The sequence below is a fragment of the Mus pahari genome, chromosome 18 (assembly GCF_900095145.1).
Source record: "Mus pahari chromosome 18, PAHARI_EIJ_v1.1, whole genome shotgun sequence".
Taxonomy (NCBI): domain Eukaryota; kingdom Metazoa; phylum Chordata; class Mammalia; order Rodentia; family Muridae; genus Mus; species Mus pahari.
This window is the reverse complement of record NC_034607.1, coordinates 56,181,400-56,205,027: the sequence shown is the minus strand read 5'-3', so window position 1 is coordinate 56,205,027 and position 23,628 is coordinate 56,181,400. Positions and strand designations below refer to the sequence as shown.

Sequence of the window (23,628 nt, the reverse complement as noted above, 5' to 3'; positions counted from 1 at the left end):
AGGACTTCAAGTAGTATATTGAATAGGTAGGGAGAGAGTGGACAGCTTGTCTAGTCCCTGATTTTACTGAGTTGCTTCCAGTTTCTCAACATTTAGTTTGATGTTGGCTACTGGTTTGCTGTAGATTGCTTTTTATTATGTTTAGGTACGGGCCTTGAGTTCCTGATATTTCTAAGACTTTTATCACGAAGGGGTGTTGAACTTTGTTGAATACTTTCTCTGCAACTAATTAGATAATCATGTGGTTTTTGACTTTGAGTTTGTTTATATAGTAGATTACAGTGATGGAATTCCATATATTAAACCCTGCATCCCTGGAATGAAGCCTACCTGATCATGATGGATGATTGTTTTAATGTGTTCTTGGATCCGGTTTGCGATAATTTTATTGAGTATTTTTGCATCGATATTCATAAGGGAAATTATTCTGAAATTCTCTATCTTTGTTAGGTCTTTTGTTTGTTTGTTTGTTTGTTTGTTTTTTGTTTTTTCGAGACAGGGTTTCTCTGTATACCCTGGCTGTCCTGGAACTCACTTTGTAGGCCAGGCTGGCCTCGATCTCAGAAATCCACCTGCCTCTGCCTCCCGAGTGCTGGGATTAAAGGTGTGCACCATCACACCTGGCCCTTTGTTAGGTCTTTATGTAGTTTAAGAATCAGAGTAATTGTGGCTTCAAAGAATGAATTGGCTACAGTACCTTCTGTTTCTATTTTGTGGAGTAGTTTGAGGAGAACTGGAATTAGGTCTTCTTTGAAAGTCTGATAGAATTTTGCACTAAACCCATCTGGTGCTGGGCTTTTTTTGTTTGGGAGACTTTTAATGACTGCTTCTATTTCTTTAGGGGATATAGGACTGTTTAGATCATTAATCTGATCCTGATTTAACTTTGGTACCTTGTATCTGTCTAGAAATTTGTCCATTTCATCCAGGTTTTCCAGTTTTGTTGAGTATAGCCTTTGTACTAGGATCTGTTGTTGTTTTGGATTTCCTCAGGTTCTGTTGTTGTCTCCCTTTTCATTTCTAATTTTATTAATTAGGATATTGTCCCTGTGCCCTCTAGTGAGTCTGCCTAAGGGTTTATCTATCTTGTTGATTTTCTCCAGCTCCTTGTCTGGATTTTTTGTTTCCACTTGGTTGATTACAGCCCTGAGTTTGATTATTTCCTGCAGTCTACTTCTCTTGTGTGAATTTGCTTCCTTTTGTTCTAGAGCTTTTAGGTGTGCTGTCAAGGTGCTAGTGTATGCTCTCTCTCTCTAGTTTCTTTTTGGAGGCACTCAGAGCTATTTGTTTTCCTCTTAGGACTTTCATTGTGTCCCATAAGTTTGGGTATGTTGTGGCTTCATTTTCATTAGGCTCTAAAAAAGTCTTTCATTTCTTTCTTTATTTCTTCCTTGACCAAGATACCATTGAGTAGAGTGTTGTTCAGCTTCCACCTATATGTGGGTTTTCTATTATTTATGTTATTATTGAAGATCAGCCTTAGTCCGTGGTGATCTGATAGGGTGTATGGGATTATTTCAATACTTTTGTATCTGTTGAGGCCTGTTTTGTGACCGATTATATGGTCAATTTTGGAGAATTACCATGAGGTGCTGAGAAGTAGGTATATCCTTTTGTTTTAGGATGAAATGTTTTGTAGATATCTGTTAAATACATTTGTTTCATAACTTCTGTTAGTTTCACTGTGTCTCTGTTTAGTTTCTGTTTTCAGGATCTGGCCATTGATAAGAGTAGGGTGTTGAAATCTCCCAATATTATTGTGTGAGGTGTAATTAGTGCTTTGAATTTTAGCAGTTTCCTTAATTAATGTAGATGCCCTTGCATTTGGAGCATAGATGTTCAGAATTGAGAGTTCATCTTGGTAAATTTTAACTTTGGTGAGTATGAAGTGTACCTCCTTATCTATTTTGATAAGTTTAATTAATTAAGCCATTCTAATGTTGAATAAAATCGACTTTCAACCTAAAGTTATCACAAATCCAGTCCTTGTGATTTCTTTATTGTTTCTACTTCCATTTTTAGATCATGGATGGTTCTGTTCAATTCTTTTACCTGATTGGATGTGTTCTCCTGTATTTCTTTACAGGGGTTATTTATTTCCTTCTTATAGTCCTCTATCATCATCATGAGAAGTGACTTTAGATCCATATCTTGCTTTTGTGGTGTGATGGTGTATCAAGGACTTGCTATGGTGGGAGAGTTTGGTTCTGATAATGCCAACTAACCTCAGTTTCTGTTGCTTCTGTTCTAAGCTTGCCTCCTGCTATCTGATTATCTGAAGGACTCACTGCCTTCAATATATCTGTTTGGAGACTGTCCTTCCTGTAACCCAAGTTGATTCAGAACTCCTCAGAGTCTAGCTTTCTCTGTGATCCTTTGATTCTGGGAGCCTGTGAACCTGAGATTCTGGGTGTGTCAGAATTCTTGGCAGTCAAGCTTCCTCTGAGACCCTGTGATCCTGGTGTGACCAAGCTCCTGGGATCCTGGAATCCTAAGATCCTGGGTTTGTTACAGTGCCTGGAAGTGGTACCTCCTCTGGAAACCATGGGGCTGTCCACTGTGTTTGAAACCAAGGTAGACCAGCACTGACCAGAAGGAACCCAGGTCGCTGGTCAGGCAGGGCTCCTTTGTCCTTGCTTCTGCTGTCACAGGCCACTCACGATAATTTGGGGACAGATGTTGCATTCGACTCACCAGTGATCCTAAGATTCCAGGCATATTAGGGTGCCTGCTGTGTGTAGAGTCCTTTGGTGACCGTAGGACCGTCTGCTGAGTTTGCACCCAAGGTGGCCCGGGGCTGGTGCTGACCAGAAGGCCTAAATTGTGAATTTTAACTTTTCATTCATGAAATGAGAATGGTGATTTTACACAAACTTATATGTTATGTGCATCAGATGTATACATTCTAAAAACGCGTAGCATAGTGATGAGCGCAGCGAAAGTCCTAAAGAAAAGCTAAGTGGTTAGCTTAGTTCTCCGAGGAGGGATTCAGTTACACAGCCATCAGTGTCTCGAGGATTTAGAAGAAAAGGAGAAAGATCAAACTAGGACAAATATTATTACACATGTAGAAATAATAAACAAGAATATTTCTAAAATACTATTTGAAAGAGTAATAATTTAAAAGTCACTATAGTATCAAGACCATATTCCATCTAGTTGGGAAATGTGCTATAAGATTAGCAGTGAAATAATTTTATTCTGTGAATGCTAGAAACGCCAGTTTTCACACAAGCATATTAGATCCTTCTAAAATTGATAGATAATGAGTACTTCCAGCACAGTGTGTTAAGTAAACTGTTATAAAATGTGTACTCAGACACTTTGGGTCAGAGCAAAGAAGAGTTTAGTAAACAGACTAGCTCTCTTTTTTTTCTCAAACATACTAGCCTACATTTTAATAAAATATAATTTTGCTCATTGATAGACACTGGTTTTATTGTATGAGCATAGAATGCAATAGATGAGCAGTGTTGCTCTCCTAAGCAATAGCAGCCATGCCTAGGGGATGCTTTATTTGTAAAAGTGGCAATTGTTTTAATCTAACAAGGATATTCAAAAACAGGGAAAATACTCAAGAAGATCAATGCTGTTGATGTATTAGAGTACACTGTTGTCTAAACATTGTGTCAAAGAAATATAGAAGGCTATCCTTCTCAGCTATCCTGCAACCAGAATTTCACCATGTTTATTCTCAAGATGCATGCCAGAGAGCTGGAGAGATGGCTTAATGGTTAAGAGCACTGACTGTTCTTCCAGAGGTCCTGAGTTCAATTCCCAGCAACCACATGGTGGCTCACAGCCATCTGTAATGGGATCTGGTGCCCTCTTCTGGTGTGCCTGAGGATAACAACAATGTACTCATGTACATAAAATACATAATCTACATAAAATAAATAATCTTTAAAAGAACAAAAACAAAACCATCCATGCCAGAGAAATATTTGACTCCCATAGGAATCCCACTGTAAAGTAGAACTATGCATCACAAAAGATCTCTTCTGAGCTGCAGTGCCCAGCACTGCGTCCACTGGCATCTACGAGGCCCTAGAACCCGCACTTCATGGATAAGGATGTCTCAAAGATTGTTGAGCACATCAATAACGCTATTGCACTTGCTCTGGTTAACAAGAAACAGAATGTAGTGGAATAAGAGAAAACTGATCAACTAATGATTGAGATGGGTGGTACTGAGAATGAATCTAAATTTGGTGTAAATGCCATCCTGGGAATGTCTCTGGCTGTCTGCAAAGATGGTCCTGTGGAAAGTGAGGAACCCCTTTACCACATTGCTGACTTATCGGCAACCCTAAAGTCATTCTGCTGGTCTTGGCTTTCAATGTGATCAATGACATTACTCATACAGGCAACACACTGGTCTACCAGTAGAGGTATCCTGTTTAAACCTGTAGCAGAGGTTTACCACAACTTGTAGAACATTATCAAGGAAAAGTAAAGGAAGGATATGGATAATGAATAATGAATAATTCAGTATGGATAATGAAGAGAGATTTGCATCAATATCCTGGAGAACAAAGAAGCCTGGAGCTGCTGAAGACTGCAATTGCAAAGGCCAGCTACACTGACCAGGTTATCATCGGCATGGATGTAGCTGCCTCTGAGTTCTACAGGTTTGGCAAGTATAACCTGGACTTCAAGTCTCCAGATGACTCCAGCAGGCTGACCTGTACAAGTCCTTCATCTAGAAGTATGCAGTGGCGGTGACTAAAGACTCCTTTGGCCAGGATGACTGGGAACCTTGGCAGAACTTCTCAGCTGGTGAAAGCATCCTGATGGTGGAGGATGATCTCTCAGTAACCAATCCTAAGTGGATTGCAAAAGATGTGGGAAAGAAGTCCTGCAACCACCTCCTGCTCAAAGCAAACTAGATGAGCTCTGTGACTGAGTGTATGCAGGAATGTAAGCTTGCCCAGCCCAGTGGCTGTGACATCATGGTGTCCCACTGATCTAGGGAGACTGAGGGTACTTTCATCATTGACTTGGTTGAGGGGGATGGGACTCTGCACTGGGCAGATCTAGACTGATGCCAATTGCCTATCTGAGTGCCTGGTCAAGTATAATCAGATCTGTGGAATCCAAGAAGAACTAGGCAGCAAATCCAAATTTGCTGGCAGGTCCTTCAGGAACCCCCTGGCCAAGTATAATATGGACTGGAGATCCCTAGAGCTACCAGCTGCTGAGGTCCTCTCTGTCTCTGATGTCACCAAGGATGCTCAAGAAGAGCCCAGTGCTTACTCCTCCTATGTCACTGCTTCCTTAGGTGTCCAAAATCACACCTGATCACCTGAAGCACTCATTATTACCCCAGCTTTGTAATCATGTGATTGGTCTGAATCACTGTTTCTGTCACCTGATTTCCCAGCTAGTGTCTAGAGCCCTCAGAACTCCAGTATAATAGCTAGGGTGGCCACCATCAAGCCCTCTCCCCCAGTGGTTTACATACAAAATCAAAGCAGTAGAATCTCAGCCCCTAAAAAGAAAGAAATAGAGAAGGGAAGCAGCTACAGGTTACTGACTTGGACATGTATATACTACAGAAGCTGTTGACTGTTTTCTACATCAACAAGATGGGGCAATTTACTACTTGGTTGGCAGTTCACATTTGCAAAGGCAGTTTTTGAATGTGATTCTTAGCAATCTTCAAGCACAGATGGAACTGATTATGGGCTTTCAGTACTTGAATCATTGAGTTGGAAAGGTATGCTGACTGACAGAAATGACACTCAGTTGTTTCATTTGTAAGCACAGTTTTTAGGCTTTCTTTAATATGAAAGAATCCTGTCAGGCATGTATTATATAAAGCAAAGTGAAGCAGTCTGCCCCAACATGTCACTTCAACCTGAGTATATATATATATATATATATATATATATATATATATATATATATATATATATACACTCAGTTATACTCTACCTATGTGTCAACACCTCTGACTAGAAATTGTGTTCATCACAGGTGGGTGTTGTTGAGCTGTCTGATTGTTGTAATAAATTTAAGGGAGGTAGGTGCAAAGAACAGATCCCAACAACAAAAGTTTATGTGAAAGCAAGACAATGCTCATCTCAGAGGGACTAAGAGATCATTTGTTCTGTGTCGCAGATGAATGCGCAGTGCCATGGCACACAGAGGCAGGTTACTCTCAACTGTGAGTTTTAATACAGAAGCAGTTACATGAACTATTTCCAGTCATGTCACATCATCAGCAACAATCAAGACAATTTCTTAATAAATTGAAGGAACACCATGCAGGCAGTTGCCCACACACAGAAGTGTGTGCTATAGGAGTTATCAAATACTTTTAGCGTTGGGGTTGGTAGAAGCAAACAGTGTATGAATACATTCCAGACTTTTATCTGAAGGTTGAAAAGATATTAGGTCAGACACAGAGAGAGACTGTAAATGGCCATGAAGGAGACTACCACAACTTGGTTCTAAATTTGTAACATTCTAACTCGCAAGAATAACAAAATTGTGATCAGCCTTTCAGCCTTAGGGAATATTTAACATAGGCGTAGATTCAATTTTTGTATGTTGTGATAATTTTTCAACATACTGAAACTATGGTCATAATAAGAGTAACTTATTTGTAACATAAAATGCAACATTGGAGATTAACACTGCACTGACAATAATTCAAATTAATACTTAATTATAATTAATGGGATAGGACTAGCACCTCCATTCAATATTCTCATACCACCCCTGCCCACCTCCTTCTAGGTAATGCCTATTTCTGCTCTCTTGATTCATGGAACACCAGCTTTATTTCCTTTCACTATGGGGTTATTATCTTCACTTATATTACCTTGACAGTAGATTTAATTAAAAATATAAATCACCTTAGTCAACTGAAATCTTTAGAGCATTTCAGAAATATTTTCATTTTCTTATTATACTAATCAATATTTTTCTCTTGTGTTTGAAATCACTTTCTAGGTTGAGATTTTGTTATTTCTTTCAATAGTAATAGATTAGGTAACTGTGCTCAATATCTAGTAATGTGTTCTTAAAGTAAAAGCCAATTTTAATTATGTGGGACATTATGTGTTTGTGTGAATGTATAGAATGATATAATGATATATCAGTAAGATCTCAGAGGTTACAAATACTTGATTAAAAAACACTTGGGTTTTGTGAATAGCAAGTTTCTAAATGTTAACTTTCTTTTTCTAATCTTGTCTAATCCCATGAGCTCCAAATAGTGTTTAAACATGCTTAGACCTTTTTACTATAAACTTACTCAGACTTTTTAACTATATTCTAATAACTTATACATTGGCAATGACCACTGCTATAATGTAGGATACTGAGAAATTAAGACTCAGTCTCATGCACTCAATTTTCTTTGAGTACATGTGATGAGCCAGCCTGCTTTAAAGCCATCTTATAGTAAACACAAGAGGTTTCTTCATTGTTTATGATTAAATCTCTGTTTCTTAAGGGTTGGACTATGTCCCTCCCTGTAACCTTAACTACAAATGGTTCTATACTACCTTTCGGGAAAATGGCAATCATGCCTTTGTTTCCAAAAAGTTCTTATAACAACCCTGCAATCTTTGTTTCAAAAGGTTGATATAGCTATCTTGTTATGGCTACTTTGCTATGCTTCTCCTGTAACCCTGCTTATTTGTCTGCCAAACCCCCTCTCTGGAAGCCCAGAGCTGTAAAACCCTTCTCTTGCCCAGATCAAATGCTGATATCTTAAAACCCACCTTAGGAGGAGGAAGCCCATGCACACAAATAAAAAGCTTGTTTTAATTACTTTAATAATTTAATTAATTTTGCAATGATAGTTTGGATTGGTGTTCATTCTCCTCACATGTTCAGATTAACACTTGATCAAGCACTTATTTAGAATGGATAGATTTTGCATCGGATTGTATCCGTCGATTTTTTTTCAGTTATGGTGTGGACATGGGAATCTTATTGAAGCTGTGTGTCAATGTGGAAATGTGCTTACTGACAAAGAAAGTAGCATGGTATCTGATGTGAGTCATTATTTGAAAGATAATGTTTGTATAGCCCTGCTATATTTCTTTTTGCTTTGTTGATGCCTCAGCTTTATCCACCATGAAATAGGAAAATTAACTTATTTTGCAAGGCTTCTATGAGGTTTGAAGACGTTAACAGATGTAGCCCAGTGAAAATAATGCTACAGATTAGTAAATAATTAAGATCTGTTAACTCTCATGACTGTTATCACAATTTTTGCAGAAGGGTTAGATGTGATTCCTATTATCCTGCTACTATAGAAACTGAGGTCTGGGGAACTTGGTCCTCACTCTGTCTAATGTAATTATTCTAAAGTTTAAATAGCATAAATATAAAAATGCTTTGGAAAACATGAATCACAATATAAATAAAAAATTTTGAATGAATACTTTAGCAAAGAGAACAAAAAATTCTAACAAAGAGCTATTAGCTAAATATGCAGGCAGTGAAGAGAGAATCCTTAAGAAACATTCTCAGTGTATGGACTTCAGTTATGGGCAAGACTCCCCTCACAGAAAAAAAGAGAAACTACACCCTGAGTCTCCCACAGCAAAGATGCTACTGGATCCAAAGCTTAAAATATCTTTAATCTGACACTGGCTTATGTCAAACAGAAGCCATTAGAAACCAATTCTATTTTGCAATTGACTACATGTTCTTTAATGAAAATACTAAATAATCTAAACACAATTAATTCAAATTTTGTGGGGGTGGGCTATCACCTTTAATATTAATGAAGTTTTCCATGTACCATGTACATGAGACATTTTCTGAGATTTCTTATTCTTCCCACTTCCCTGTAGGAAAAGTTGAATGAAAATTAGCTAAAAGTTCTGTCATTCAATGCAGAGTGCTTTCATACTTTTTTTTTTTTTTTAGTATAGAATAGAGTTTATTCAGGGCATGGGGAGGGGAGTCAAGAGGATAGTACAGGCAGAGAAAGGGGCAGGGAGAGTGTAGAGAAGTAGAGGCTGGCCATGAGCATGTGGAGAGAGAGGGAGGAAGGGAAGGGGGGGGGAGAGGAGCAGCAGGAGGCAGGAGCACTTTTGTACTCTCATACATGTGGTTTGGGCTTACTTATTTCACTGAATAAAATGACCTTGTCAGCTGACTTAAGAAGTACATTTTTCTCTGTGTACCTCCTACCTATTATGTTTTTTTAAAAATGCATTTGGCTCCTGTGCTGAAAAATATTACCCAGTTAACTCCATGATAATAGTAGTGATTTCCAGGAGAGGCTCTGTGGATCCTTCCCTCTGTAATTTGCTAGCTGTTCCTGACAACCCCTCACAATGGCTGTAATCAGTGTAGTGATTTTTTTCTATGAACTGTGCCCTGACCTGCCCATCACTGCTTCACTTCACGTGGTTTAAAGTACTGTGATACCTTTCTAAGTTTGCTATTGGTTGCAATTAGTCAGCTTTTTAAGTTATTGTCGGAATTTTACTTAGTTTGCATTTAAAGAGGCTATAAACATGAGCCAACATTTTTCACTTTTTTATCAACAAGAAATATGAAATGCAGAGTTTTGTAACTGCTGTACATACTAGAGGTTATTAAACAACAACAAAATAAATACAGGAGGAATTGTTTTTTCAGAGACCAGGCTCCCTTGGGGAGTCCCTTAAAAAACATAATTACTCATTCTCTTTCATTGCCGTGGACTTTACATATCAATTGGCTAAGTAGTGACAGTGAATGAAATTGAAATATGTAAATCTCAGTGCCTGGCACTACCTAGTCTGACTATCAAAGGCCCTCTCCGTGAGGGAGAGCTTCTGATTTCCTTCTCACTCTTACCATCCTAACTACCAAGAGTGGTGCCAGCTCTATAGCTGATGCTTAGTAGGGATTTTGAATGAATAACAAATGAATGAATGAGTGACATATCTTCTCATGTACATGCATGTACTCTCTGTTGTGTTTTTCTTGTTTTCTGAGTCATCCACACAATAGGACTAAAGCTATATTAAACAGATTCAAGATTGCAACTGAATTATCAATCCCGAAAGCTGCAAGAATGAAGGCATTGTGCTGCAGAGAGGCACAGGCAGACATTCATCTTACTACCTTGTTCCAGTTTCAGTGGTGATGTAAGACTCTAGAGAGCCTTGGAGACCCCCCAAGTGAACAATGGGAAGCAGGCAATTGATGCAAAAGCAAGAGGAATTTTATTGTTCCAGCATGCTGAGGTCATCCTGCACACGAAGGAGAGAGAGAACAAAAGACCAAGCACAGCCAGTTTTTCTACAGTTTTCAGAGCAGTAGCCGTTAGACACACAATGTGATTGGCAGAACAGTGTGACTTTTAAACTGATTAGTCTATAGGGAATAAAGTGGCAAGGACTTCCCTTGTCTGTAGGTGACCAATGCTCTGGGCTTCCCCCATCCCCAGGTGGCCAATGGTCAGTCACTCCCCAGCCCTCCCCCCCACACCTGTGGTCTGAGGAATGTAGTTATCCTTTCCCTTCTGGAAGGGAGGGGTGCCTATGTGCAATATGATCTTTCTCTTTCAGGATGGGAGGGGTCTGGTGGAATTTTCCAAAGGCCCTGAACCGACCTGACCTCTTCAATAGCCTGAAGTAGAGGAAATCTTAAGGAAAAGCACCTGCCATAGTGTTTGCTGCATTGTTACAAACTTTGATTATGCAAAGCCTTAATCAAGGAAACAGGAAATCTTTGAACTAGGAAAGGTGCTTTATAAATCCACACTACGATGTTGTGGCTATGTATGGATCTTTGGCCTCTGGAAAGCTTACTCTTATAAAAGAACACTAAAGTCTTTTCATGGAATAAGAATAGGAACATTTGGACCAGCTACTGTTCCCTGTTCCTGTCTTCCCTATACCAACAATAGGACAGCACAACAGAGATACTGACACAGTTGAAGAGCCCCTTAGGGCTCATGGGTGTTTGGTTTACTTACAGATGATTTTAAAAAGGCAAAATGTTCAAGTTTCCTGGGTGACTGCAACTCAACCTTTTAAATATAGCTGACATGTGGCTGAAATTAAAAAGCAGGACTACATTGAAAAAGACATGTGGTCTGTAGAGGTGCCTCATGAATAAAGCTCTTGTATGAGGATCTGTGTCCAGACTTCCAGAACCCACCTAAAAGCTGGGCAAGGTAATCCACACCTGCAATCCCAGTGTGCACCGTGAGATGGGAGGCAGAGACAGGAGCATCCCTGGAAGCTCACAGACAAGCTAGCCTGTCATGCACAGCATTGTAAAGCAAGGGACCCTGATCTAAAGCAAGGTGGAAGGTGAGGATGACCCACCTCTTTCTCTACTTGCTCTCTACATGCATGTATAATCCACTTCTTTACACACACTTATCAATTATAGAACATATAAGAGGTTATCAGTTCTAAAAAAAATTATTCAACCTCTCAGAAAAGTAATTTACTGCCATTTACTGAATGCATTGTAAATATGCATGCTATCTTCTAACTAGAACAGAAATCAGACCAAGAAAATTTAAAAACATAGTATGTTTCTATAGCTGCTGACAAAACATAGCATATTCAAAGTAGGGAATGCCAAGATATTTAGCCTTCCTTTTAGTCTTTTACCAAATAACTAGTGTTTTATGTAAGCATCCCTAGACTTTTTGATGTTTGTTTATATGTTTGTTTACTGAGACAAGGTCTCACTTTATAGCTCTGGCTGGCCTGAAACTCAGAGATATATCTGCTTCTGCTTCCCAGGTGCTGGGGTTGAGGTATGTGCCACATGCCCAACATTCTTAACAGTTTTTAAAAGAAAGTAAAACAAACGAACAAACACAGTTACTCAATTATTTCTCATATATTTCAAAGCAATACATATCAATATAATGCAAATTAGTATGTTGAAAGTTATATCCACATGTGCACTTGTGGAGGCCAGATATTTATATCAGCTGGTATTGACTTTATCTTATTGGTTTGTTTATTTATTTATTCATTTATTTTATTTTATTTTATTTACTTTTGGTCTTTGAGACAGTGTTATGTTTTTCTAAAAGATAAGGAGAGAATGAATATGTTTGGTGAATGTATAGTCAGGTATGGGAAACAGGGGTACATCTGAGGGCCCAAACTAATCCATCCCTTTCCCATGAGAAACCAGCCACATGAAGGTATAGCATAGAATAGAGTTTATTCAAGGCAGGGGAAGGAAGTTGAGAGGTAGTAGAGACAGAGAAAGGCAGAGAGAGTAGAGGAGTAGAGGCTGGCCATGAGAGAGGGGGGAGGGTCATGGGGAGGGGAAAGAGAGGAGAAAATTGCATGGGGAGCAAGAAGGCAAGAGAGCAGGAGAGAGCAGATGGGGGGGGGCAGTCTCTGTTATAGTGAGTCAGTCACACCTGGCTATTGCCAGGTAACTGTGGGGGTGGAGCTTAGACAAAATGCTAACAGCCCAGAGCTCTCATTGAACCTGAAGCAAGCCCAAAGGACACTTCTGTCTCCCTCTCACCTCCGATCCTGAGGTTACAGGCATATGCCACCACTTTTGACCTTTGAAGAGTGTCTAAGAGTCAGAACTCAGATGCTCATGCTGCATACCCCAAGTTTTACATAGTGAGCCACATCCCTGTCCCTGAGTAGCAATTTTGAATTCAGAATTTGCCATGCTGACAAAAGCAGAATATGTAAGAAAACTGAGGAATCAGCTTCCAGCAAACTCATGATCTACTTTGGGCACATGATGTAAGCATGAGGAGATAGCTAAGCAACACAGAGAATATTGTATTAAATAATGGACTTTGTCTTGTTTACTGCTTTATCTCTAGAGCTGAATAAAGACCTGCCACATGGTAGCTATTACATAAATATTTAACCAGAAAACATGAATGAAGCAATGGCAAGAAAAGCAAAAACTGTATTTCCAACAAACAATAAAAGCATCCATGAAATACTTCTTGATTGTCAAATTAATAACAAATAGTTACTGTAGATTAAAAGATGATTATTGAATATATTAAAATAAATTATATAAGGTTGTTCATCATTATGTTTGTGACCTAAAAAATTCTGTTTTACTTAAAATATTGTATCATATTGAGTAAGCTACTTTTTCTATTATTGATGATAATAGATTCAAGTAGGTGATAGACATATTAGATAGGTGATAAAAAATAGATGAAAGATGGATAGATAGATAGATAGATAGATAGATAGATAGATAGATAGATAGATAGATAGAAAGATAGATCATAGGTTGATCATAGTGAGAAAATAGAGAAATAGATGATAGAAAGACAGATGATAGATGATGCAGGTTAACTTAGTTTACTAGCATGCAATAAATCCTCTCTATAGTGCTTACCGATTTCATTAAGTAAATGTAGTTTTTGTTTTGTTCTGTTTGTTTTTTGTTTTGTTTGTTTTGTTTTGGTTTTGGTTTTGGTTTGGGGTTTTGTTTTTTTGTGGGGCATTGGGGTATGCTGATCTCAAGTTGAGCTGAGGTCTGAACCCCGATTGTCATAATTCACCTTCATGACATTCCCTTATGCTCCTGGAACTCTGGCTCCTGCCTAAGTTACCACCCCCCACAGCTCCCACACGAGAAGCATGGTCAGTAGTCACATAGGCAATGGCCCAAGCTTCTGACTTTCAGGCTAAACTCCTCCCCAGTTACCTAGCAACAGTAAAGACCCTAAAAAGGGCTGTTCAGCCCCGCCCTGCTCTCTTACTGCTTACTCTCTTACTTGTCTCCCTCTTACCCCTCACTCTCAATCCCCTCTTTGTCTTCTCTCCTCTCTTCTCTCTCTTTGTCTTTTCCTCTCCTCTCTCCTTTTTACTCTCTTTCTCTCTAGTCTTCTCTCTCTCTCTCTCTCTCTCTCTCTCTCTCTCTCTCTCTCTCTCTCTCTCTCTCTCTCTCTCTCTCTCTCCATCTCTCCCTTCTCTCTTTCTCCCTGCATTGCTATAATTAAGCTCTTAAACCACAGAGAGTCTGTGCTCATCAAGATCTGCTGCGCACTCTGGTCAGTGTTGAGAACCTCTTCCCTCATCCCTCTCTCCTATAACCCAGGGGCTTTAGCAAGGCAGCTCCGGGGTTCCCAGGCAGGGCTGCCCCTTGGCCACCCCCTGAAGAATGGGATAGAGGAATGCCTACCCAGGGAGGAGTGGAAGGTAGATAGCAGCCCTCTCATGCCTGACTGACCAGAGAATAGGTAGAGGTGTGGCAGGGTGTGGGTCTCTTTCCCTTCCGCCTCTTCCCCAGGGCCCCCTTTTTAGTTCCCACATTTTTGCTTTTGTTGTTGTTGTTTCATGATTTCTTATTTGAATTGTGGACTGTAGTCATCTTTCACAAAATAATCTTACCTTTTTTTCCCCCATTATTATTAAGAAAATGGCTTATTCTGGTTTTTGCCATTATTGATTTTTGTTGTAACTTAATCAGTGCTATGTGGATAATTCTTCCAACTGTACTATGGGTTATAGATTTTGGCATGTTTGTCTGTGTGTGTGTGTGTACAAAATCCTGTTTGGCTTTTGATCTGTGGTAGTTTTTCAAATGCTAAAATGGATTTTTCAGAGCTAAAGAGATGTCTTAGCAATTAAGAGAGTTGGTTTTCTTGTAGAGGAAAACATTTCAGTAAGCAGCACCCAGGTTTAAAAGCTCACAAGTGGCTCACAAGTGTAACTCCTGCACTGGGGCATGTAGTATCGTCTTCTGGCTTCCCCAAGTAGCAACATACACATATGAATACCCATGAAGACATACACATAAATAAGAATGAAATAGTTCTTTCTCATCGATTTTCTGTTACACACTATGTAATGTAATGACATGCCAAGCGAATGACAGCAAAAGGATAACTCTGGAATGTACTATTTTTACAGTCACTTTCCTGTCACAGAGAATAGATATTTATCTCTATTATTATACCAGTCAGGATACTTTCACTTATTTCACTTATGTCAATCACCATGAAAACAGAGGGATGATGGTGACAGTTTAGTAGGTACCTCCCTATATATGTGGAGCTAAAAATAAATCCATATCAAGTTGCCAAACTGAAGGACCTTGCTGTCCAGTGGCAGAGATAAGGTATAAAATATTATTTGACAATGTAATTCTAACCAAGTAAGGGAGGGTAGTAAATATCAAATAATGGCATCACAAAGAACTCAATAAGACTCCACACACTGACAGGGTGAGACAAGAGACTGAAATACAGAGCCTACAGATCAGGGGTGGGCATCATAGAAATAGCAGTTATGTTCCACCTGCAGGGAGGGATGTTATTTCACATGGACATTAGAAGAAGGGGTGGGGGCATGTGACCAAACCAAAAGTCAAGAACACACGAGACAGAAAGGTGCCAATGAGGCTACTTATGATGAATAGAACTGTAGCAAAAAGTCTCTGAACAGATCTAGAATATTTTTGTAAAATTAGTTTGGGAAAGTAAACTTTCTAGATTTATTTAATTTCCAAAAAATACACAGCACCTTTACATACTCTCCATATCCATGTGGCAATAATAATTGTTTCAACAATGGTTTCTACTTAGCTGATCATTTTATATCCAATATCATATTGGATGTCAGCACCAAACCTGTGAGGGAAATTCTTATTATAATCACAAAGAGTAAAACGTGAGGTTTCCAGTGTTGCAGCTTAGCTTTGCAAAACTAGACGATACTTCAAAATAGATGTGAATACAGGTATGACCTGAATGGAGTATTCACCCAACCTTAACTGTCAGAAAACACCTGATGCTTGATTGTCATCACATGACAGACACATACCATGTTTTCATAGAGTGTTAAGAAGTGAACTATTGCTTTGAATGGACAAAACTGATCTCACACTGTGAATAGAGGAGATTTTTAATTATATATTGATTGTTGTTTTCAGTTGGAGAGTGGTTTATCTGCAATATTTTCTATATTTAGTATACTCTACAAATAAATTTTAATCTAAATTTCTCTAGAAATGTTACAATTTCTTTCTATGTCATTCTTACATTAAAATTTAACAGAATGTTGAAGCTTTTGCGAATGGAGTTATTATATCTCAGTGATATGCAGACACCAGTTGTTCCTCATTGAGTATGAGCGGTCCACCATGGGCTCATGTGTTCATCCACTTGATTGCCAAAGGGTAGTATGGGTTTGGGAGGCAGTGAAATGGACAGACAGCCTACAACTCCCAATTGATATTTAACAGTGAAATTTAGCTCATATCATAATCATTAAAATTACCATGGTCTCAGTGATGGAGAGTCATGAAGTGAGCTGCTGAGCCCTGGAGTCTATAAAGGGTTACTTATGAGTCAATGTCACTGAAAGAGACAAATTTTCCATAATAAGTAGAGCAAGAACTGAATGATGGTGCGTTCCTTCTTCCCTCTGGCTGTATGTGAAAGGTTTCATTTGACTTCTTGCAATTTCCAGGAGGATTAAAGTAAAAATTGTGTAGCCAAGGGACCCATCCACAATAATAGAATAGCCTTGGTTAACCTTGACTAAATTTAATTTAGCCAATGGGAGTGACTACAGAAGGCTCTGAAAGACAGATGCCAATCCTCAGCACTCTTTATCAAATATCCCCTGTCACATGTTTCACTAACTTGCTCATAATTTCTATGGTAAAAGCTAAATGCCTATTGTTAGGTATTGTAAATCTTGCTTCTCTTCTTAATCCTTTGATAATTAAATCATCATTATTCAGGATGTAAAGGTGTAATGAAAATAAGCCACATTTAAATGTATCTATGGGTTATAATAACTACATTATATTTCTTTATGCTTTTCACAAGGACATAAGCATCACCACACTTAATTTTGGTTAAATTATTAACACATGTAGTTATAAATTTCTTTAGAAGAACAAACTTATTTTTAAATGTTCATGTAATGTTATATGTTTGGATTAATTCCACTGTTGATTACTGAGAAAGATAGCCTCTTCATTTCTTTGTGAAGTTCTTTTCAACACACACACACACACACACACACACACACACGCACGCACAGAACAAGAGAAAGAGAGAGCGAGCTAACCAATGTTACATCACACGTGTATAAAGTGATTACTTTTCTCTAAATTGACCTTAATTCAAGATCAATATAGCTGGTTTTAGAATCCCTCACATGTAGTGTCTGTGTATATTTTGTTAAATTTTTGTCAACTTGACATAGTCTGGAGTCAACTGGGAGATAGATACTCAACTGAAGAATTAATTGCCTTCTTCAAATTGGCCTATATGATTATTGTGGGATGGCAGGTGATCCTGGGTGATATATGAAAGTGCGATGAACAAGCCACATACAGCAAACAAGGAAGCATCTGTATTCTTTGGCCTGTGCTTCAGTTTCTACCTCTAAGTCTGGTCTTGAGGTTCTGCCCTGACTTCTCTCAGTGATGGACTGTGACCTGAGAGTTGGAAGAGAAAATAAGTTCTTCTCTCCCTTAGCTGGTTTTAGTCATGGTTTTATCACAGATACAGAGAAGCAAACTGTGAGACCCTTTAGCTTAGCTCTGGGTTCTCTTGAGTCCATAAAACAGTATTAGTCCAGGTTTCTGGTAAAATTCTATTGACCTATGTAAAAAAATTTCATTAGGACAAGTTTGCTTCCAAATAGTTATAAAGGATAGGTTAGCCACTATGACTATAATACTTTAATTTCAGCATAACTATCAAGTATTCAGCAACAAAGGCATGAAACTACACTTTTAAAATTGAAAACAAAATATGTAAAAGATATGATCTTCCTGAAATGAAATATTTAAATTTGAATAATTGGGGTATAATTTTTCTATAATTACACATTTTCCCAGAGAAAAATAATGTCAAGACATTTTATCAAGGTACTTTATTAATGTCATCTTTTGCTGGTAGGCTGGACCCCTGGAATGAAAGCTGAAGTCAAGAGGTTATACAGGGATACAAAGCAAGCTTACAGGGCAGCAAACAGCTCAGTTATATATTGCTTGTGATAGTTCAAGGTTTAATATAATAATGGCTCTGAACTAAGGAACAAAATGGAAATCCTGCTGTGATGTCATCTACTCTGTGTAATTTATTAGAACTGTTAGAAGTATCAAAGGAGATAATGTATCTAAAGGTCTTGTAAAAGCCAGGGAAGCTGTTTGAGGACACAGAAAGCCTGGCTTAGCCTACATTAGACAGAGACTTCTGACATGCTGAGAGACTGACCACAGGTTTCTCAGGATCTACTATCAATTGACTTTTGTAAAGGACAGCTTGACCAAAGAAGTTGTTTTGTTTAATAAATTTGATAGCATTGACCTCTTCCCCCAACTTTGGTTCACTCAAACTCTTGTTTAAATGGGATTTAAAAACTAGTACATTTTCTGAAATGTAAAGATTTTACTGTCTGAGCCTTCCCCATGCCTGTTTCTACCTTTTCTGTAGTACCATTAGTCCATTCATTTGTAAAGTTTCCTTACTTTAATAACCTCCAAAAGACCTCCAACCCCCAACACTGCTACATTTATTTCTCACACTTGCATTTGGGAGACACTGATCTGCAATAAGTGAGGCTCAGTAGTTTCAGAATCACACAGATGACTATAAGTTAAGAGTCTTGAGGCCTAAGCAGTCTCTCTAGAGGGATCTTGGGTGTAATGTGCTTTTAAAAAGGAATTCCAACACTGTTTACACGTTCCTTTGTAGAAGCTGGTACTTGCCTCATTGGATGGTTGAGGCAATGTCTTCTATATGTGGAGGTTTCTGTTTTATTTTAGTTTTGTTTATTTCCTGTCGTTTGCCTCATTATCTCAACATCCCTCTGAATCATCTCTTCAGTTAAAGACTCCTCATAGGGGTGGGTTGTTAATGATTTACTGCACTTTCTTATAATTTACCATGTTGGCTATTGTTGCAAATATTAGGAAAGTTAGTATGTTATAAAAATTTGGGTTTGAATACTTCAAAAGTGCATCGAGAAGTCAAAAGCCAAATAAAGATTTTTCTGTTTCAATCTTAGCAGAGAAGAATATAGAAAAATTCATGCTAGATGCTTATTATCTTAGCTCTACATGCTCATTCAACTGCAAAGTATTGAGTATACATACCGTAAATGTTAGTCAATTTAATTTTCATACTTTTTAATTTTTATTCATAACATCCAAAAATTAGAAGAGTACATTTTGGGTAAAATATACTCTTTTTATGTCAGTTTGATATTAATTGAAATCCCCGAATCATATCCAAAAAGGAAACCATTGAAAGTTTAGACTTTTAAGTATATTTTATGGGGTTCTGAGTGTTACTGACAAGCATCAAAATCAAGAAGCAGTCAGAGTAGAATAATATTCATACAGTTCTCTCTGTGAGGACTGTGCTTCTTCTGTATGTATGTGCTTTGTGAGGGAGGTGTCTCATAAAATAAGCATGAGTGTATGAATTTATAAGAGGAGCAACAAAAATACTCTGTAGTGGTCCAGAGAGAATGCTATTATATAAGCAAACTGAGAGTTTCTGTGTTTCTTCTCTTTGGCATTTAGCTAAACTAAGCCCCGTTGGTGACTAGCAGAGATAGTTTCGAGAATAAGGGTCTGTTGTCTGTTAAAGAGGTTCTTCCCAGCATGTAAATGGCAGGTGAATTACCTTCAATAACACAAATCAGAAAGGAGTTCATTGTGCCATACAGTTTCATGTCAATTTAACACATGGTAAAGTCATATGAGAGGAGGAAATCTCAATTAAGATACTTACTATAGGCAAGAGTATAGGGTATGGGAAAGGCCCCACCCTTGTGAATGATTCCATCTCTGGGCTGGTGGTCCTCAATTCACCCCTTCATGGTCTCTGCATGACGTCCTGATTCTAGCTTCCTTCTTTAAATTCTTGTTCTGACTTCTTTTGGTAATGAAGAGTGATAGGAAATTGCAAGCCTTTGTGTGCCAACTTATTTTTGGTCATGGTGTTTCATCAGAGCAATAGAAGCCCTAAGACACCAGTCCTTTCAAGTTGAAAGCAATCACCTTTTCAGCTTTCCCAGATCCTCCATACATTCAATATCTAGGAGCATCTCAGATTTGCTTAGTGTTGCTTGCTCTGGAGAATGCATTCTACTTAATAATTCCAAAATAACTCCATATCCTCAGGTATTTTTTCACCATCGACAAGTGAAAGAATATATATATATACAACTCCAAGGATGTTCCCTAGAAAAGGAATACTGGAGAACGGATTCACCAAAGAGCCTCCACTCTAGGCAAGGTTTTGATAGTTGTGTGGTCATATAAGAATATTCTATATAGCAAACAGTTTCAACTTTAGTACTTTAGCAACGTTTAAATAATTTAATATAAACTACATACTAACATTTTGAATTTGAAGCAATGAACAGTTTGTTCCTTGATGCAGAACAACATTTCTTTGCTCATTGTGCCTCAAAACCTACCAGGGTAAAATCATAATAAATTCCCAGACAAAGGAAGATGTTGGATGCTTTCAGATTTCTCTCAGTCTTTATTAAATTGCTCCTTTAGGTCCCTACTAGAGAAACCCAGTCACTATTGGTTTCTGTTAAACTGTATTAGTGGCATCTATTCACAAGTGTGTTCTACTTGCTATGATAAATTATACACCCACACTTGACCTAACTCCCAGGTCTCTTCTTTTGAAAAGCCTTTCGTGATGTTTTGAAATAAGATCCTCCTCCAGTCATCACATTAATTACCTCTACTTCATTGTCATTACAAGAATTATAGAATAACTTGGGTAGCTATATTATCTTACATGTTCTTGTCTTGCTAGAAAATAACCTACATAAGAACAAAATTAGTATATGGGAAAATTGGCACTTTATGCAAGCAAGCGGATAATAGGTGCTTAATAACTATTTGTTGAGTAAATACATGCACATAGAGTGTATTGTCACATACCAAGCTGGATCCTCTTGTTCCCCTACAAATGAACACATAGTCACCTGCTGCAGAACCTAGTATCATGTGCAGGTGCTATGTGTGAGGAGGGTCCCACATACTCCGAAGTCACTGTAAATTCTAGTTCATGATAAAACAGGAACAGAAGAAAACCACCTTTATTGTTGTCTGATAGGTCCCTTTGCACCTTTGTGAAGGTCAATGTCTACAATCAAGGTCTGTTTATAGCTCTAAGGAAGCTGGTAAAATTGCAATGTGTTAGAAGTTCCCTCTGTGGTTTTGGCAAGGTTCACTATATATATTCTGTCTACTCTGTGACCTCTTACCTCTTGTTTCACATTGTGACGCTGTCTACAGATTTTGGTATATGGAAAATATGTTCTTCCTCATTGTAATAGTTGTTCTGTCAACATGGAGCCCATACTTGTAAGTTGGTACACTTCCCGAAAACTGTGAAACCTTTTGATGAAGTGTGTACATTTTCTATCCTAATAGCAAGCATGTTTCTATAAAACTTCAACTTCTTTTACCAATAACCAGATTCAAGAAAAAATTATCAGACATTTAAGTGGGAAAGAAGAGGAAATTATTAGCAGTGCCTCATAGAACTGGTATAATTCCAACCCAATGTTTTAATGTGATAGTTTTAATCCTTACAAAAATTAAAAACATTCAGTACTCAATCTGCATTATGCATTAATGACAGCCTTTTTTTTTTTTTAAAAACATGTTGGCTACAGAGCAACTGTGGGTGATTACTGAGATTTAACTCAGACATGGTAATAACTGCATGAAAGCCATTTCAGAATCTAAAATCCAAATGATGAGATACTTTATCTCTAGGCAAGAAATGAAGAAGTATCTATTTTTCGAGGTGATAGGGTATTCTCTTCTTGTGAGTACCTAGAGCTCATTGCCACTGGCTTCTGGATCGATCCCATTCTTCTAAATGAATGATGCTGTCAGAGTACTGGAGAATGGGGACGCGTTGTGCAGTCAGGCCTAGCTGTAATGAGAATGCCCTTGCAGCTTCCTGGGCTCCATCGGGGCAGCAGGATTAAATTTGAGCTCAGGTTTTGAAATGATAAAAAGCTGTTTGACTGAATTTTCAATATGTTTATCAGAAGAAAGCTGAAAGTACAAGATAACGTCTGCAAGAAATTTGTAAGTGGAAATGGGTATCTGCAACACCTCAAAAGTCCCCCGCAGTCAGCCTTGCTCGTGTGCCCACTGCCAGCAACCGCACTGCACCTTTCTGGCAAAATTATTTTTAACTAGCTTGGAAGTGATCCAGGTCTGACTCTCCCAGAAGTAATTTTGTAAATGTGAGAGGGACTAAGTGGGTTCTGATTCAAAAGACAGGCGCACCTGGATGTCTTTTGTACAGCTGTGAAAATCTACAGGACAGTCATCTCTTATCCCACAGTGAGACAGCTTAGGTGTGAAATGCAGGTTTTTCCAGAAGTGCTAAAGGCCAGCAAGGAGGATCAAAGTTAAAGCAAGATAATATGTACACCCTTATTTTCCTGTTCCTCAGAAAACATTCAAACAACAATGTGAAAGATTTTTGACCAAACATTGTGACTGTTGAATACATCAAATACAAAATATAGATTCCATAAATTAAACCTTCTTAAACAAGCCATATCCTGGCTAATTTAAATTTAGCAGTAGAAAAAAAATTTTTTTCACTACCTCCTCATCGTTGTTTAAATTTAATAAAGCACGAAAATGTGAGGGTTGAATGTTAAACACTGAGGAACAATAAAACACCTGGCATGGAGTTACTTCTAATGTCCTCTCACTTCTTAGTGAGCAATAAATAAACCCAACATGTCTTTTCATGCCTATAACACTCGAACTTATGTTCACTCTTACATGGAGGGTAAAGATGAAAACATCATCATAGCATTTCCACTTACCATAATATTTTAATGATTTCATACAAAATGTTTACACTTGACTAAACAGAATCAAATACAGAAACATAAAAGTGAATTAATTATTTAACAGTGTTCTCATATCATTTAACTACTAAAACCTCCATTGTCTAGGAAATTTGTTGTTAAAATTTATGTTCATCCTGGGAAAAAATTTCAGAGCACTTATTTTTTAACCAACTAAGGAATTTCTAATTATTCAATTTATCATCATTTCCCCTATCAATTATTGAATACCATATATAAAACAATGGGTCATTGACATTAAGAAAGTACTTACTAACCCAAATGGGTAAAAGTTTCTAGGTATTTCCATGATTATTTCTTTAATAGTCTTCTCTATGGCATCATAGGTGATAAGCAAGCATATCAAAATTAAATATCTCAGAAGTGCTGTGTAATTAGTAGATTGTCTTTTAGTTAAGAGAAATGGACCACACATATTACTTCAGCCATGCAAATGGATTTTGAAAATTAATGGCACAATGAAAAAGTCATAAATTTTCAAAAAAATAGTGCATAATGTTCTGTAATAAGAATGAAGGAAACCTAGATGCACGTAGTCTGGCTAGGTCCAGCATTTCAATATTCTTCTGTTAGCTGACTTGATTACTCAGTTTATGCTAATATCTGTATATATCTATATCTGTATCTATATCTATAGCTATAGCTAAATTCTTCTATGACCAATGGATTTCTTTACCTCTACCTCTAGTATGCACTCAATAAGCATAAACATTACCAAGGATCAGCCTCAGCTTGAAGAGAGTTTCTGAGGAAAGGGGGTTTAGGGGCATTGAAAAGAACAACTTGAAGT

General features: G+C 37.9%; 1 protein-coding gene and 1 pseudogene across 27 annotated transcripts in view; both read left to right on the top strand.

The window, feature by feature from the left end:
* Nrxn1 (neurexin 1) overlaps window positions 1-23,628 on the top strand; it is a 1,070,033-nt gene that overhangs the window by 293,963 nt on the left and 752,442 nt on the right. The gene's annotated exons all lie outside the window — the stretch shown is intronic.
* On the top strand, window positions 3,932-5,301 carry LOC110335971 (annotated as a pseudogene).